The sequence below is a fragment of the Apium graveolens genome, chromosome 5, assembly GCF_009905375.1.
Source record: "Apium graveolens cultivar Ventura chromosome 5, ASM990537v1, whole genome shotgun sequence".
Classification (NCBI taxonomy): Eukaryota; Viridiplantae; Streptophyta; class Magnoliopsida; order Apiales; family Apiaceae; genus Apium; species Apium graveolens.
The window spans coordinates 164,522,049-164,542,538 of NC_133651.1; the positions used below are offsets into that span (position 1 = coordinate 164,522,049).

General features: G+C 34.6%; 1 non-coding gene across 1 annotated transcript; it reads right to left on the reverse strand.

The window, feature by feature from the left end:
* Positions 1-7,759: 7,759 nt before the first annotated feature.
* On the reverse strand, positions 7,760-7,866 carry LOC141663448 (small nucleolar RNA R71). Its single transcript, XR_012551518.1, has one exon. It is a non-coding gene; the product is annotated as a small nucleolar RNA R71 (small nucleolar RNA).
* Between the last annotated feature and the right edge of the window lie 12,624 nt (positions 7,867-20,490).

Sequence of the window (20,490 nt, forward strand, 5' to 3'; positions counted from 1 at the left end):
GATTTCTAGATCAAAGACTAGATCTCAAACTACTACTGATCTCAAAGAAAAGGGAAAAGGAAAAGTTTGGGAGACAGTCAAGAAATAGAAGATGAAGATTCTCAAATTCTGATGGATCCTTTATGCAAGATTGTTCAAGTCTTTGATGATGCTGCTGCTAAAGATGAAACAGTTAAAACTCTGAAGAGAAAAAAGATGACGGAAGAATCTAAGACAACCTCTGACATAGCTCAAGTTGTTCAGAGTGAAGAAGTTCAGAACTTAATAAATCCTGAAGATATTTCAAAATAGCAAGCTACAGATGACACTGCAAATCCTGAAAAATTCATTAAGAAATCAACCTCTGACACTGCTCAAGTTGACATAGATAGCTTAACAGTAGAAGACAAGAAGAAGCTGCTATAGAACAACTCTATTCCAGTTCATCCTAAGACAAATCAGATGTTGAATCAACTTATATCATTTGGGGTAAAAGCCAAGCAAGCTAGAGACACTTATGGATTAGGTTCTGACAGAGAGAAATTCCAGACTGGGATAGAAGTTGATATTAGAGATCCATTCACATTGACTGACAAGCCATATGAAGAGATCACACAGAAGCACCTTGGCAAAGTATTTTCTGCTCAAGTAGTGCTGGATAATCATGATGATTGTGAAGTAAAAGAAAAATTGATCTTATTTCTGATTGATGGCAGAACTTATAGATTATCTGAATCTGATGTGCTAAAGAAATCTGTCAAAGAGCTCCAATATATTCATTATCTACTGGAGGTAAATTCTGATGTTACCAAGAAATGGTCAGAATATATTCTGAAGACAATAAGAGATTTACTCAGAATTTCTGGTACAAGAATGACAGAGTATACTCCAATGATGACTAAGGATGATGGAAGAGAAATTCCTATGAGGAAGAATTCTGCTAAGGTAGAAGTAATTCTGAAAGGAAGATGCTTGTGCTATAATGAAGATTCTACACATCCAAGGGTAATCAGACTAGGAGATGGACTTGAAAGAACTCCAATTTCTACACTCAGAGCTGCCATATATCAGATTGGTGATACTGAAGATGAAGAACTGCAGCAAGTCAAAGCTCAGTTACTTGAAGTTAAAAGAAATGCAGAGACCAAGCTGGTATCAAACTTTGTAAGCAATCATTATGGATTCAGACTAATTCAATGAATTTGGTAAAAGCTGCATGGACTGTAAGTTGTATTTAGTTGTGCATATAAACTCACATTGCATTTGAACTTAAATGTTTTTGACATCATCAAATCTATAAACTTGTATATTTTTATAATTTACAAGTTGGGGGAGATTGTTAGATATATTTGTCATGTCGTGTCTAATCTGATTTGTTTAGTTTCAGAACTTACTATCAGAACTTAACTGGAAATCAGAATTTAGTGAAGACAAGAAGTTATCAGAACTTAATCCATCAGGACTTACATCAGAACTTGAGTGCGGATACACTTCAGGGATGAAAAATGGCTGATTTACAGGAGAGGATCTGGATTAAACAAAAGATGATATGCTTGGAGAGTTATACTGCCAAAGGAATACAGCAGATAATCTCTGATTGTATAGTATATAAACACAGATTAGGGTTTACACTATATGTGTTATCATTCACGAGAATATTATTCATTGTAACCCTAGCAGCTTTTAGTGATATTATACATCACTGAGAGAGTAGATTAAACCTACTGTAACCGAGTTTGATATATTGAATAAACTTGTTTTCTATTACACACTTGTGTTTATAATTGAATTGATTGTAGATAATATATTCAACCCCCTTCTATAGTATCATTGAGGCCTAACACATAGTGACGACCAAATCCTTTGACCCCGGATTTGGGGGTGTTACAAGTTGGTATTAGAGCCGAGGTTATAGTAAACTAGAAATGAGAGTGTGTAATAGTGTGTATAGCTATGTGAGGACGCTTGAGCTCATATCGAGTTCCTGTTGGACTATTGGATATAGTACCAAAAAATGAGTTAGGATAGGCGCATTCTTTAGAGATGGTTGTGTTCAGCTGGATGGAACTCCGGGAAGCTGTAAACTTCTATTGTGGAATCTTCTGAGGCTACTATGGTTTAACGACGATGAAGATTATCGATATCCTTGGAACATGAAGAAGCGTCTAGAATCGGATGGCGAGTTGACTGAAGAGTTCAAATTGAAGATAAGTATTAAGACCTTGGCAATACCTTCTCTTTCTATAACTTCTTTTGACCTCTCTCAAAAAGAGGTATCTGTTAGAGGATATATTCCCTAACACTCGTTAATTATTTTGTGCCAGAATCTTGTTTTCTGGGTTTCATTCTTCTCCAGAAATATTAGCTTTGAAATCTTTTCATTTTTATTCATTTGATTTTGAATTTGTTTGATATTCTTTTATTTTGACTGAGATGAGCAACCCTACTTATAGGGGACACAAGGTATACCTTTCTGTGTGATAGGAGTTGGATGGGACGCCATCACTTATGTGTGTTGTGAATACATGAAGGTTAACAACCTTTAGTAGTGTCTTGATTTTGGCACGCAACACCAAGTTTGTTTGATCATATTGATCTCTCAGTTATTCTCTTATTTCACCAATACTTTTTCACAAATTCATATTTTGGTCCTGTTATGACATAATATTCTTTCCTCTTTGAAATTCTATGATTTTATTATCTCAAATATTCGAAGGTATGCCAACCAAGTTGAGTTATCTTTGTCAAGTCCAAGTAGGGTTATGTGATGGAATTACCAATGGTAACAGTGGATTGCAATGTGATTAGAATATCAATGGCGTACAACGAAGTCAATCTGTTTCTTTACTTCTCTCTCTATCTATCTCTCTCTCTTTCTTTTCTTTCTCTTTGTCTTCTTCTCTATTCTTCTTTCTCGAAATCAGTAAAAGGATCCTATCGAGGAATTGGTCAAATGATATGTGGATGGAACAGTGGTGTAAAGTAAAGCTTCCGTGATAGATATGTTATACAAGGAATCCAAGTTATCTGAAATTTTGAGAAAAGGTGCGTATATAAGATTGGAAAGTTGGTTAGAAGATCCTTAATGCTTTCTTCTGCTGATTCCGAGGACGGAATCCTTATAAGGGGATAGATTGTAATATCCCATATTTTTTAAATATTATTATTATTATTATTTGGAATTGTATATGTGATTTTATGTGAATTTTAGTGAATTATCTGGTAATTGGAGTTGATGCTTTGGATGTTTATATATGATATTATTTGATTATTTTAATTAATATATGTCCAGAATAAAATATAGATAATTGTGATATTTTCCTGGTAATTTTTGGACTGATATATGATTTTATAATGATTTATGGATTTATTAATTAATTTTTGAGTAATTATAAAACTATTTTATAAAGCTGGGAATCTTCCAACTTCAACCGTTTTTGCGTTTTTACAACCCGAAACTCTTTCGAAAACTCCTTCTTAACCTAATATGATAATTCTGAACATTTTCCGTGTTTTAACTTTTTCAATCCGGATTACGGTTTGACCGTACGCGTCCCAGCGTACAATGTTCGATACGATAAACGTTTTGATGAATCAACAAAACCCATATTCTCGAAAGGCGGGATATTATTACATTATTTTCGTATAAAGTATTTTATAAGAAGCCCAGTTTTGATAATTATCCAAATTTGATATTAAATTGTATCATTTTATAGTTACTTAGCGGCTAAGTAACCTATTTTCGGATCCGATATGCAATGGTAATTATCGAATTATTAAATAAATAAATATGAGATGGTTCTATCAGCTGTGTGTTGCTTTATTATTAATTATGTGTAATTTGTTCGGTGCGAGAATTAATTTTATAACTAATTATTGAGCTCTATGAATTCATTTTTGCTTTTAAAATGATTTTATTGAATATTTACTCTCATAAATGCTAAAATCATTTCTAAAATTATTTTTGTTTCTTTATAGTTTTATTTATTATTTTTAAGAATTTATAAAATTTAAAAAATCAATATTTTATTGATTATTTAGCCATATATGATTTTCTGATTACATTTATTTGTAAAATCCGTTTTTAAATCCAGAATTTTGTAAAAATTATGAAACTCATACTTATTTAAGGTTGGAATATTCCGAGAATTTTAAAATTATTTTAGGAATTTTTAGGATTAATTTCACCTGCGTGTTGATTCGTTTAATTGATAAAAGCGGGTATAAATTGTGTTTCAGGTATTATTTTAAAATTACGAAATTTATGTTTTTATAAACTTCGGGATATTTGTAACATTTTAAGACTATTTTTGTGATTTTCTGAATTTTTTTAAGTGTAGCTCAGTTCGTTAACTGTGAAATGCGGGTATAATGTGTAATTCAAAATTTCTCTAAAATTTATGAAAATTTCATTCAATTGGTTTTGAATTATCCCGAAAATTTTAAAACTATTTTGCTAAATTTTAAGGTTAATTTTTTTTCCATAAATTTCTCGTTAAATCGTTAAATTTGGTGACACAAATAGGATTTTCAATTAGGAACAAAAAGGATATGTCTAATTTTAGGACACGTGATTTGATTTGTGGTAACAGGGTAAATTGAGTACCCGGTTTCTTTGTTTCCCGACCCAGACCAAAGCATCAATTCTCTCCCCTTTATTCTCTCTCTCTCTCTCTCCCGATTCTCTCCTCCCCTCCTCCACCTTCGTTTTCTTTCCATTTTCTCGATTTTCCCTCTGTTTCCCTCTTTAATTCCCCCGATATTTCTGCTTTTCCGGTGAGTGTTTTAGGCGTCTTTGTTTCCGGCTATCTCCGGTGGTTTCTTCGGTTCAGCCCTGTTTTTTAATATATGTATATATATGATCGTGTGTATGTGTGTTTGTGCTGTGTGTGTGTGTTTGTGCTGTGTGTGTGTGTCTGTTTGTGCTGGGTGTGTGTGTCTCGTTGTGGTCGCTGGCTTTTAGTGGCTGTCCGACTGTTCTTGTTCTTTTTCCGGTTGGTGCGTAGGCGCGTGTGTGTTGTAGTTAGTTGTTGGTTCGAATATGCCCTGTTCAACTGTTAATTTAATTCCGAATTATTGTGCAGATATTAATTTGGGATTATTGGATATATTATATGCAGGAAAATATTTGATTGGAATTCGTGAAATAAAAATATATTCGCGCGGAAATTTTAATTATTCGGTGGAATTTATTTGGAAACCCGAATAATATCGGGAACCAATAAATTTTACCTCCGTCGGCGATGAGCCTCGACGAGCCGACGATGAATAATGATGACTAATTCTGAGTCCTAAATTATAAATAAATAAAATTAGTTGGTAAAATTAATTGCGAAAAGAAATATACGAATAAAAACATAAAAGTACGAATAATAATAATAAATAATTAAAATCGTATTTGTGATTGGGCTTGCGAGTTGTGGTGAATTGTTGTTGGTTTGATTGGAGTATTTTTGTGATTTGGCGTCGAATTGCTCGACGGGTAGACCGATAAACAAAGGAGACGCTGCCCGATTTTTGGGGAATTAATTTTGAAAATACGGGAACGTAACCTACGATTATCGGAGACGTCGAACGAGGATATATATTTAAATTTTTACGAAACCTAATTACATGTTGGGACAAGATATTTTATAAATAGTTGATTACCCTATTTTTCAAAACAACAAATATACGTACTTTCCGAAAACAAATACCGAACTGAGGCATATGTGATATGAATTATGTGATACGTGAGTCATGTGCTTATGTGCTATGTGAATTACGTGTGTACGTGGGTCAAGAGTCTTGTGTTTTTCTTTTTCTTTTATGTGTGGGGTATCGTATGGGTAGACGATAGGGTTTTGACACGCAGTTCGTCGAGTTATTATCGTTTAGATGATTAAATTTTATCTTTTAATTATAGATACGGATCTTTCGAGCGATCAGGACCAGATGGAGTGGGTTAAGAGTAGAGTTGAATAGTATGGAATATTGGGTTGCGACACTGCATGAGCAGCAGATCAGAGATTTAGGGAAGTAAAAGACAGTGATGCCTTGAGAAGCCAGACTGAGATAATTGCATTTATACGAGTGTGACTATCTGCTAACAACCCAAAGGCAAGTATCCCTATCATCACTTATTGTTCAAGTGATATTTATTTTAAATCTTCTTATGCAAGTATTGATTTTCCTATTCTCAGTTCAGAATAGATAAATGTTTTATATATCCCTGAATTAAATGATTCTGTTTATGCAATCACTCTTCTACTATTCTATGTTCAGAATAGCTAAGTGATTTTACTTATCAAATTACTGGATTTATAAATGTTTTGGATTTTGAGAAAAGTGATTTGGTTGCGAATATTCCTACCCAAGTAAATGGGGGAATAAAATTATTATGGGTGTCAATTATTATAACCCCTTTCTCAATGTGTAAGTGACCGGGACGGACGGTCCGACAGAGGGCTATTTCTAAGTGTCATATGAAATATTATGACACAATTTTTGCCACAGGCAGGTATATTGCCTTTTTGTTTGAGTACTCCTGTTTTGGGGACATGTTTCTATGAATCATGACCTTGTGCTATCACACGGGCTGATCAGCATGTGATAGTACGTCCGTCGGACAATGATCCCAATCTAAATTATCATATCATTTTTGATATTCATAGAATAAATGATTTATCAACTGTATCTGTTTTGGATTAAAGATGAAATGCAGTTTCGATTCAGTTTCTGATTTATGCTGATACTTACTTTGTTGTTAAATATCAAAGGTGGTATTAGTATAGATGATTGAGGTTGACTTCAGTATGTGATGTTGTGAGCATCAAAGTTCATATTGATATCTAATTTGATATGACAACAAAATAAGTATTAATATCAAGAGTTCGGTTTTGAATCCATAATCATTGCTTCTTGTATTGCTGTTTACGATATTTTCGTAGACACTGTTTTGTTTTATCTCATCAAGATTCAAAATATTGCTGAAGCATTTCACTCGAAAATATCAAAAAAAAAGTTTTGAATACAATGAGAAACAATTGTCCGATTTTTAATAAATTTTCTGGTTCAATAATTATGATTTCAAAGGTTCTGCTCTATTGCAGATGTCGGTTTTATATCAAAAGACCCTATATATGTCATAGTGATCTTGCTGAGCATTTCTTTCGCTCATACTTGCCTGTTTTCAAATTTAACCTCTAGTGAGGATTAGCTTGCGCTGTTTACCGTTCAATTCAAGGAAGCAAAGAAGAAGCTTTTGGAAGGTGGTTGGTCCAGGGTTTGCGAACTAGTGTAAGTTCTATTGTATAAAGTTGTTTATATTATATTATATTATAATTGTGTTATTTTATAGTTGGGCCTAGTATACTTCTTTTCGCAGTTATGGTAGCGGGTTGGTATTGAACTGGAATTTGTTGAAAAGAGTTTTAAAAGGAAAAGAAAGTGAAAAATTTATATGTGGAATTTGGATTTCTTGTTTCTAGAACTGTAACCTTAAAAGATCTTGGATTAGTTTGGGGTCATAGATGCTAAATATCTTCCGCTGGAAGTTATTTATTGATTTAACAAATTATTTTTTATTGAGGTTTCATAGTGACGACCCAATCCTCTGACCCCGGATTTGGGGGCGTTACACAATGTTTCTGAAGATGCTATAAAGCTGAGGCTTTTCCCATTCTCTCTGAGGGATAAAGATAAGTGTTGGTTGCATTCTCCTCCCCCAGCCTCTATTACTACTTGGGAAGATCTTGCTCAGACGTTTCTTACTAAATTCTTCCTTGTGGAAAAGACAGCTGCAATCAGGAATGCTCTTACTCAATTTGCGTAGAAATCGGGAGAATCTTTGTGTGAAGCTTGGGAGCGCTATAAGGAGATGCTTAGAAAGTGTCCTCATCATGGGATGCCTGACTAGATGATTATGAACTGCTTTTATAATGGTTTGGGAGCACAGTCTAGACCCATGCTTGATGCAGCATCAGGTGGAGCCTTATGGGCTAAAATCTATGATGAAGCTTATGAGTTGATTGAACTGATGGCTACTAATGAATACCATAACTCAACACAGAGACTACCTCAAGGCAAGGTAGTGGAAGTTTTGGAGGTGGATACAGCTACTGCTATAGCTGCTCAACTTAAGGCTTTGACAATGAAGGTGGATTCTTTGCCTATTATGGAGTTAATCAGATCACTAGTGTTTGTGAGATTTGTGCTGGTTCGCATGATACCGAGCAGTGTGCTATTTCTAGTGAATCAGCTCAGTTCATGAGCAACTTTCAGAGGATGCAACAACCAGTTCCAGCCACATCATCCCAGCAACCGCAATCATCCTAAATTCAGTTCGAGCAACAATCAGAATGCGGTGCAATAGCCTTATCAGCAGTATATAGCAAAACAATTCAACCCTCCTGGTTTTCAACAACCACAATATGCACCAAGACAACAGCTACCGCATAGAGGTACAAATCAATCTAATGAAAAGTCTGAATTGGAGGAGTTGAGGCTCATCCGCAAAAGCCAAGTGGTTTCTATTAAGACCTTGGAGAATCAAATTGGGCAGATTGCCAATGCCTTGCTGAATCGACAACCTGGTACACTCCCTAGTGACATAGAAGTTCCAGGCAAGAAAGAAGCAAGAGAGAAAGTTAAAGAAATTACATTGAGATCTGGGAAGGTTGCAAGGCCCGAAAAATCTCAAGTTTCAGAAGATGAAGTTGTGGCTGAAGAAGATATGCAGAAGGAAGCAGAAGTGGAACCAAGGAAGAAAACTGTGGAACACACTCGTCCTGAGGGTAATACAGGGGAGAAAGAGGTATATCCTCCACCTCCTTCTCCTAAAAGGCTGCAGAAGAAAAAGTCGGATAAGCAATTTGCTAAGTTTCTGGAGGAGTTCATGAAACTTCATATCAACATACCTTTTACTGAAGCTCTTGAACAGATGCCTAGCTATGCGAAGTTTATGAAAGATATTCTCTTTAGGAAAGTGAAGCTTGATGACTTAGAGACCATTGCTCTTACGGAAGAATGCAGTGTTGTGCTTGTTGGATTTTTTAATCGCAGCGGGGCATGGCAAAATACTTTTACACATATAAAATCCAAATAAAAGCATATAAATCGTGGTAAAAACATAGGGATCGAATCTAACCTTTAAAATAATTCGGAGACAACAATCAGAGATCCTTAGCAGTTGCTCCTCAAGTGTGAAGCACTCCACCGGTACCCACCAAGAAAACGATGTTAAGGAGGAGGAAAGAGGTGGAGAGAATTGGGTTTTCCAAACTTTTTGGGTTTTGGGGTTCTTATAAAAATAGGGTCTATTATAGTGTATTTATAGGCAAAATTTTCAGCTGAAATTTTCCCAAAAATATTATTATTATTATCCCATTTATTATTCTCATTAATAATTAAATAATTAAAACACCTTTTAATTATTAATCCTTTTTCTAAACACTTTAGAAATAATTCTCTCTCTTGATTTAATTTCCAAAAATTAAATCCTTTAATTAATAATATTAAGAACTTTTCTTAATTAATTTATAATCAATTAAACCTCATTTAATCAATTATTAAATTTGCCAATAAATTATTTATTTCATAAATAAATAATTATCAGCCATTATTAATTAATTCCTCCACCATTAAATCATTCTCTTTTATGGTGTGACCCTGTAGGTTCAATATTAAGCCGGTAGTAGAAATAAATAATAATAAAACTATTTTATCATTATTTATATAAATTCTCTAATTTATTAAATATGATTAATTAATTAATCACATTTATTCTACATCGTGAGGGATACTTCTCAGCATATCGCGACTATCCGGATAATATGAATTCACTGCTTAGAATACCAAGAACCTATTCAGTGAATAGTTAATGTACAATAAACTCCTTCTACCCTACAATGTCCCGATTAAATATAAGGCATGGATCTCGTGTCAAGCCTATCTAATTCAATCACTTGCTTACCATTTACTATGCGTAGTTCTATGCAAATTAGAAACTCCTTTCTAATTTCATTTACTCTGGCCAGAGATTCCTGAACTAGCATAAGTGGATCAGCCTTGAACATTCGCTTCCTTCACTGGAAGGGGTAGATCCTTTATTGATCATACACTATCTTCGTGTACAAATTCCTATACCCAGTAGAGCCCTAATAATTGTCCCTGGAGACTAAGAACTAAACCAAAGCATAGTTCAGTGTACACAAGATGACTATGATGACCTCAAGTCTAAGGATACTTGTACAACTATCACTATGTGAACAACTGCTGACACGTGAGTGAACTCCATCAGTTGTTCAGCTGTGCGAGTCATGTTCAGTGAACTTATTCCATAATAAGCACCTACATACTAGCTATAGTGTCACCACACAAATGTCTATGTGAACAGACACCCTTCATAATGAAGCAAGCATAGTATGTACCGATCTCTGGGGATTATTAATTACCAGTTAGTAATCCTACGACCAGGAACTATTTAAGTTTAGAGTTATCATCTTTTAGGTCTCACTATTATGATCTCATGATAATCCATAAAAAGCTTTACTCTAAACTACGGTATATCTTATTTAAACACTTAAATAGATAAAGCCCGTTATAAAAAACAAAATAAGTCTTTTATTAATATCAATGAAATCAAAACAGATTACACAGGAAGTTATTCTTAAATCCTAATACATGATTGGACTTAGAACATATTCCTTTCAATCTGCCACTTGTACTAAAGCCAATCACTCTGGTATCTAATACCCATCTTGTCTTTATGACGATCAAAGTGACTTTCATAAAGTAGCTTTGTGAGTGGGTCTGCTATATTATTATGTGTGTCAACTCTAATTCAATTTAATACAAGAAATGTTACCGCGCTCCCACTAACCCTTTTTTAGACGCATGGTTCATCTTCGTTTTTGATAAAATCAAACTCTTTGATTGTCTCATCAAAACGAATGTTCCATCTTTCGAGAAGCTTGCTTTAAACCACATATGGTTCCCAACAGTTTACACACTAGGTTTTCATTTCTCTTGGAAAGAAAACCATCTGGCTAATTGCCAGATCTCATAGTCGTAGGAAGCAGCAATCGCAAGCAAAATCCGAACTGATTTTAACAGGGCTACAGGTAAAAGGTTTCATCAAAGTCAATCCATTGCCTTTGTTTGAATCCTTTTGCCACAAGCCTGGCATTATAGGTCTCCACCTGGCCATCTGCTCTAATCATTCTTTTGTATACCGTATACATAGATTCCTTTTCGGATTTCATGGCACTATGCCATTTCTCTGAGTCAACACTACTCATAGCCTCATTATAGGTCACAGGGTCGTCATCATCAATGATTGACAACTCATTTTCATTCTCAATGACAAGGCCATATTACCTCTTAGGTTGACGAGACACTCTCCCTGACCTATGAATGGGTTGTTCCACAAAAGGTTGTTCAGTCAGAACAGGTGTTTCCACTTGATCCGTAGTAGTTTGTGCTTCTTGAACTTCATCAAGTTCAATTTTGCTCCCACTGTTTCCTTCAAGGATAAACTCCTTTTCCAAGAAGGTAGCATGTCTGGAGACTAACACCCGATGATCGGTGTAAAAGTAATACCCTAAAGTCTCTTTAGGATATCCCACAAAACTATATTTTACGGATCGATATTCCAGCTTATCTGGGTCAACTTACTTGTCATAAGCTGGACATCCCCAAATCTTAACATGTTTAAGACTCGGTTTCCTTTCTTTCCATATCTCATACGGAGTTTGAGGAACAGATTTGGAAGACACCTTATTCAGTAAATATGTTGAGGTTTCCAATGCATAACCCCATAGGAATACTGGAAGATTTGCATAGCTTATCATGGACCAAACTATGTCTAACAAAGTTCGATTTCTCCTTTCAGATACCAATCTGGAGGCGTTCACTGGGAGACTATACCATTTACTTTGAGATAATCTAGAAACACTCCATTAAAGTATTCACCACCTCGATCTAATCGAAGAATTATAATACTCTGTTTGGTTTGTTTCTCCACTTCATACTTATACTCTTTGAACTTTTCAAAGGCTTCAGACTTGTGTTTCATCAAACACATATCCGAATCTAGATCTATCATCTATGAAAGTAATGAAGTTTGAAAATCCACCCATGGCTTGCTTAGACATTGGTCCACATACATCTGTGTGTACCATTCTTAACAAATTTACAGTCCTCTCTCCATGTCTACTAAATGGAGACTGCAGTGCCACTATGAAGTGAGATTTTCATCATCCCTTTTCTTTTATTAGTTTGTTCAATCTGAAGTAAATTATGTCACATTTATACAGACCATTATTTAAAGTACCACGTCCATAAAGAATATTATCTCTAAGAATATAACATTCATTATTCTTAATAATAAATAAAAATCCAGCCAAGTCTAACATGGGAATAATATTCCTCACAATCGAGGGAACAAAATAACAATTATTTAAAACAATAGTCTTGCCCGTAGGCATATGTAAATGAAATGATTCTACATCTTCAGCAGCAACTCTTGCTCCATTTCCCATCAGTAGAATCACCTCCTCTTCCTCAAGAGTCCTACTTCTCCTTGGTCCCTGCAACGAATTGCAGATGTCAGAACCATAGGCGGTATCTAATACCCAAGTAGAAATTTGATTTAATGACATATTCACTTCTATCATGAACATACCTGAATCAGAAGCGGTAGTCTCACTACCCTTCTTCTTCTTCAATTCTGCAAGGTAAACCTTGCAGTTCCTCTTCCAGTGCCCCACCTTGTTACAGTGAAAACAAACAACTTTGCTCTTGGGGTCTTCAGCTTTTGGTGGAACCGGCATTTTCTCACCTACTTTCTTCTTCTTGGAAGGGTTCCTCTTCCTTTTCTTAGGATTGGAACCTTCACCAATTAGAAGAACATAACTCTTCTTAGGGGGAAAATTCGATTCTGCAGTCTTCAACATGTTGTGGAGTTTAGGCAGGCTGACATCCAAATTATTCATGTGAAAGTTCACAACAAACTGCGAGAACGAACTCAGAAGCGATTGCAAGACCAAGTCTTGGCTCAGCTCCCCATCCATGGCAAAACCAAGTTGTCCAAGATGTTCAATCAAATTGATCATCTTAAGTACATGGTCATTCACAGATGATCCCTCAGACATCCTACAACCGAACAACTCCTTCGATATCTCATATCGAGCTGTCCTTCCCGCCACATCATACAACTCTTGTAGATGCATGAGGATAGTGTGAGCATCCATATGCTCATGTTGCTTCTGTAGCTCAATATTCATGGAAGCTAGCATGATGCATTGAGCAACATTTGCATCATCTATCCACTTACGATACACAACATGTTCATCATTATGTGCATCACTAGCAGGTTCAGTAGGCTTAGGTGAGTCAATCACGTATTCCAGCTTCTCAATCCTGAGAACAATTCTCAAGTTTCGAAGCCAGTCAGCATAATTAGGACCAGTCAATTTGTGAGCATCTAGTATGCTCCTGAGTGATAGTGCAGAAGACATAACGTACAAAGTAAATCTGTAAATGATAAACACATAACAACACTTAGCAAATATTCGATTTCATTTCAAAACACTATATGAATCGGGTCTTTATTCATAAGTGGCTCCCACTAGTTTATCTAATTTATTCAACCCCATGCGTGAAAAATTAAGCATTCATAATGCTAGTGGGAATAGGGATCCTACATTCCATTACACAACCCCGGCTGCGGCACGAAACGCCATGTAATGTTCAATAGGCAGACAACTCTTGTCAATTACATCTAATGTTATTCCCTAATCAAACTTTAGCCTCTTGAATAATTGAGTCACGGCTGTGGCACGACAAACTCAATATTCTAAGTCAAGTCTAACCCAACATTCCATACAATTGAATCAGTCCCCAAAGGCCCACGGCTGTGGCACGTAACGACCTTTAGATTCTTATTCAATGTACACATCTCTATGTAATAGACAAGTATTTCTTACTTCGAAATCAAAGCCCTCGGCTGTGGCACAAAACAACAATGATTTAAAAATAAGAACTACTTTTCTATCATGTTGGAAGGCTATGACCGACACAAGCCCGTTATGTCATTGGCCAATTACTACTTGATATTATTTAATTTTAGAGGGATTATATTACGTTACAATCATAATCATATTATAAAGAGATTCTTCCTGTTAAATTAAATATTTCAAATCAATAATCAATAATCAGATGATTCCCAGATCGGGTGGAGCATTGTCAAGAGGCGTCACTTAATAACCCTTTCTTACAGATAGAAATCTGTTGTTGACAGAATCATCCTTTCTCTCATATCGAAAATTCATATTCAATTACATGTTTCATAAACACAAGAATCTCATGATTGTATTCATAATATTGTTATTAAGGTTATGAAACAATTTCACTATACTAGGTTGTCTAACAAACGCCTTATGTTCATTTAAGTTCACCTAAATCTATCATCGCATGATAAACTAAGCATATATCACATATATAAACATGAATAAACATCAAGGTAGGCATGTTATATCATCTAGCACATTAGTCTAAGCATTATACATCTCTATGTATCACATGAAGCATTTAAAAGCAGTTAAAATAGTTAAAAACAGCTTTAAAACACTTTCGGAAATATAAACAGTTCAAAACTTTTATATAAACTAAAATTGATCACTCCATTAGATCCGTCTCGGAAAAACGAATCCAACGGTATATTGCACGCCCAAAACGGAGTTACGAAACTCCCAGAAAATCAATTTTAATATGGACAGTCGGGCTGTAACGCATTACAGGAACGCGTTACAAGCCCTATAACGCATTCCGGTGATGCGTTACAACCCTTTTAACCAATTAAAAGGTGTAACGCATTCCGTGAATGCGCCACAGGGTGTAACGCATTCCCGGAATGCGCGATACCCCTTTTTTTTTCTACAGCCGCCTGACAGATTCTCTTTCTCGAACGCCGCGCCTGTCAGTTCACTGCTTTTTCTCCGTGCAGCAGCAGACAACAGATAATACAGATGTATATAAAAATATATATATACTATATATACATATATTTACTTATTTAATTACGAATTTAATTACAAGAACTTCAATAATTCATAATAAAAAATCTATACATCATAAAATTATGAAAGAAATACCCAGACGATCTACAACACTTGTAGAACCCAGATCAATATTCAAAATTATTCTGAGAAACGATTTCTCATCAGACAAAATTAATCCATGATATAACTTGTAAAAATCATAACTAATTCATACAAGCACATAAAATTCTGAAATTTTTACCACAGATCTATATACATAGAACCTATGCTCTGATACCATTGTTGGATTTTTTAATTGCAGCGGGGCATGGCAAAACACTTTTACACATATAAAATCCAAATAAAAGCATATAAATCGTGGTAAAAACATAGGGATCGAATCTAACCTTTAAAATAATTCGGAGACAACGATCAGAGATCCTTAGCAGTTGCTCCTCCAGTGTGAAGCACTCCACCGGTATCCACCAAGAAAACGATGTTAAGGAGGAGGAAAGAGGTAGAGAGAATTGGGTTTTCCAAACTTTTTGGGTTTTGGGGTTCTTATAAAAATAGGGTCTATAATAGTGTATTTGTAGGCAAAATTTTCAGCTGAAATTTTCCCATAAATATTATTATTATTATCCCATTTATTATTCTCATTAATAATTAAAACACCTTTTAATTATTAATCCTTTTTCTAAACACTTTAGAAATAATTCTCTCTCTTGATTTAATTTCCAAAAATTAAATCCTTTAATTAATAATATTAAGAACTTTTCTTAATTAATTTATAATCAATTAAATCTCATTTAATCAATTATTAAATTTGCCAATTAATTATTTATTTCATAAATAAATAATTATCAGCCATTATTAATTAATTCCTCCACCATTAAATCATTCTCTTTTATGGTGTGACCCTGTAGGTTCAATATTAAGCCGGTAGTAGAAATAAATAATAATAAAACTATTTTATCATTATTTATATAAATTTTCTAATTTATTAAATATGATTAATTAATTAATCACATTTATTCTACATCGTGAGGGATACTTCTCAGCATATCGCGACTATCTGGATAATATGAATTCACTGCTTAGAATACCAAGAACCTATTCAGTGAATAGTTACCGTACAATAAACTCCTTCTACCCTACAATGTCCCGATTAAATACAAGGCATGGATCTCGTGTCAAGCCTATCTAATTCAATCACTTGCTTACCATTTACTATGCGTAGTTCTATGCAAATTAGAAACTCCTTTCTAATTTCATTTACTCTGGCCAGAGATTCCTGAACTAGCATAAGTGGATCAGCCTTGAACATTCGCTTCCTTCACTGGAAGGGGTAGATCCTTTATTGATCATACACTATCTTCGTGTATAAATTCCTATACCCAGTAGATGTGGCGCCGTCCAAACCCGGGTCAGAAGTTTGGGGTCCACACACACACCTTAATTATAACCTGCTTATAACAATAATAAAGATAATAATAATATATGCAGTGACCCTACTTACCAACCACCACGGACCGCAACAGGTTAAAGTATGCACACAAGCCAAACACACTAATATATTACAAACCGTTCAAATCCCAACTATTTTAAATTCAAACTGAGTATTAAACATTATTACAAACTTTTACAAACTTAAATTATTCCAAAAGAAGCCTACTAGCTCCGCTTTCTCAACCTGAACCCCTAGCTCTCGCGCTGGACTGGGGATCCTCTTTACCAACTGGTTCCTTTTTAACTGGAAAGAATATAAACAACATCGCACAAATGAGCTAACTAGCTCAGCAAGTCACAATGACAAAACTGAGAATAATGATCATCAGATGAATATGGTTATGATATCAAGTGAACAATGGATTCTGATTTAGAATTGGATATTATACTTTTAATTTAAAAACCAAGGTTAGGCTGCTGATCAGTCACGCACTAACCCCGAGCAAGGCACACAACATTGCTCTAACTATTGGATCCAAGGCACACATTGGCCTAACTTGACCATTATATGGTCTGACCATGAATCTGGTCCACAATTTTATAAAAACAATCCAATTCTAACATAATAACAGAATATGCAATAATAAACAATAACCGAAATCATTAACAACAATAAATGTTTAACAATGTAAGGGTTTCAATCCTTGTAAGGATCAATAAGACAATTTAAAAGCTTGGATGCTGGGTAATGAAAGAATTGGATAACAAAGGAATCAACGTTTCAAGGATTTGGTCTTTCAAAGTATAAGATACCATGGGTTGAGTATATAATAGTTCATTTCAGTGTTTGGTATTTAGTTTGTATGTATTTATGGAGTAGTATCGTAGATTTGTGGTTCTTGTTTGGGTATACAATAATCAATGGATTAGAAAGAATATGACTCATGGCTCAAGAATAATAACTGAAATCAGGATTTAGGTTTCTGTGCTTCAAAGCACTTGCAATATCACAGGATTATCAAGTACTACAATATCTCGAGAAAGTTCAGAACACTTGCCTGGTATTAGCTTACTACACTGCACTCGCTTCCAATCACAACCGTTTTACTCCTCAACTACCTATTTCCCTTTCTTACGTCTTGCCTCTTCTGCTCACATATCATAAGCATCTATCAATAATTTACTCATGGAATTCTATTCAACACATACTTCTATCTACCCTTCGTTTTACCCAAATCCGATTAACGGATTGAAAGTTATGCAATAATCAAGTAAACACCGAATATATAGACCGATAGTCAATTAACAAGTCACATATAGCACATAATACATCACGTAATCAATGATATATTATTTATAAAGAAGTCTCGGGTCATAAATAGGCTTTCTGGTATTTAAAATGATTTTTAAAACATTTTTCGGAATTAAAACGGGTCATTGGATCAATTTCAGGTTAATAAACAGGATTCGGTTGGCCCATTCTGGCTCCGAAATAATTTTAGAATAATTATCGAGCCATAAAAATAATTTAGAATAATATTTTAGAGCTCGAAACTATTTTTCAGAATTTTTAAATCATTTTTAAATAATTAAATCTAATTAAATAATTAATTAAAATCAATTAATAATTAATTAAATCAATTAATCAATTAATTTTCGAATTAATTGACCAATTAATCAATTATAAATTAACTGAAATTAATTAACTAATTAATTTAAATTTATTTGTGAATTAAAAATAATTTTCAGAATTAAAATAATAATTTTTAGAATTTTCAGAATTTAAAAATGAATTTTTATAATAAAAATAAATAAGAAATATGATTTTTAAACATTTTATAAACAGGAATCCTAAATTTGCAAAGTCTGGAAACTTCAGGGACCTAACTGCATCGTTTTCAAAAGTTGGGGTACTAAACTGTAATTTTCCAGCCCTTCGCCGGAGAACAGTCGGGTTCGCCGGAGAACACGTTCCCGGCGTCCTCACCCCACCAACACCTCCAGATCACATCTACACAACATCAGGAATACAACCATGCAATCAATTCATCCTAACAATCCCTGAGTTGGCCGGAATTTGGCCGTGAAGTTTTCCAGTTTCCGGCGAACATCGGAAAACTTCAAAACACAACTCCCTTCTCTACAGACCTCGTTGGTTCATGAAACTTATACGACTAGATTGCAAATTTCACAGAGAATACAACCCACTATAACACAACATCAATCTATCACAGAATAAGAAACCCCCAAATTTCAATTAAGAACATTCATACGGGTTATAAACCCTAATTTTGAAATTCGAAAATCAAACTCAAATTTGAACATGTTATTGAACTCCAAATCAGACGTATGACATATGAAAATCATCAAGAAAACAAGCTCTACAACATGCAATCATCAAATCATACAAACAATCATCCGAACAAAATTTCATATTTTTAATAAAATAAATTCGAAAATAAATAAATTTTTAGAAAAATAACCTTGATTTCTGCAGTGAAACAAAGCTCAGAATCTGATAGAACACTTCAAATCCTTTATCGAAAATGTTGTGCCGGGACCCGCGCAGGACAAACTGTACGCCGGATTGAAAAAGTCGAAACATGGAATTGCTCGGAATATTACAATTAGGTTAGGAAGGAGTTCTCGAAAGAGTTTCGGGTTCCAAAAACGTAACAACGGGTGACGTCGGTTGGTTCCCGTTTTTATAAAATAGACTTTAATTACCCGGAAAAAGATTTTAGAAATTTCATATGATTCTTATAAATCCATAAACCAACATAAAAATAATTAGGAAGATATGACAATTATCTATATTTTATTTTGGACATATAAAAATTAAAATACTCAATTAATATTATTTTTGAATATTCAAGTACAGATAACACTTAACAATTAGCTCACAGAATAGATACTGAACACACATAATAATTGTATAATAGTAAAAATAATTACACTATATATCCCGGATATTACATCCTTCCCCCCTTAAAAGGATTCTGTCCTCAGAATCTCTAAGAAAACAAATGATGGTACTTTTCTCTTATATCACTTTCTAACTCCCAGGTTGACTCTTCAACCTTTAGGTTTCTCCACAATACTCTTACTAACTTTACCACTTTATTTCTCAATACTTTCTCTCTTTCCTCTAGAATCTCTATCGGACTCTCTACATATGATAAATCTGCTTGAAGTTCTATTGGCTCATATTCTATTATATGCATGGAGTCTGGATTATATTTCTTAAGCATTGATATGTGAAAAACATTGTGAATGTGCTCCATGTGCGGAGGTAACGCCAATTCGTAAGCTACTTTGCCAATACGCTTTAGGATTTGAAAAGGTCCGACATATCTTAGGTTTAGCTTCCCTTTCTTCCCAAACCTCGTTAGTCCTTTCCACGGTGATACTTTCTATAATACCAAGCTTCCTTCTTCAAATTCCATGTCTTTTCTTAATTGGTCTGCATATTTCCTCTGACGATCTTGTGCGGCTATTAATCTTTTCTGGATAATTTTAACAACTTCCTTTGTCTGCTGCACCAATTCAGGTCCGAGTATTTTGCGTTCTCCTACTTCGTCCCAATATACTGGAGATCTACATTTGCGTCCATAAAGGGCTTCATAAGGTGGCATCCCAATGCTGGCGTGATAACTGTTGTTATAAGCAAACTCTACCAGGGGTAAATGCTCGTCCCAACTTCCTTTGAAATCAATAGCATAAACACGTAGCATGTCCTCGATTGTCTGAATCGTTCTTTCACTTTGGCCATCCGTTTGGGGGTGATAAGCTGTACTCATATTCAGTCTTATTCCCAAACATTCTTGAAAACTCTTCCAAAATCTTGAATTAAATCTTGGATCTCGATCAGATATAATAGACACTGGAACTACATGACGAACTACAATTTCTTTCAAGTACATATGAACTAACTTGTCGAGCGAAAATCTTTCATTTATAGCAGAAAATGAGCTGAATTGGTAAGTCTATCTACTATAACCCAAATGGCATCATGATTAGCCCTTGTCCTTGGTAATCCAAC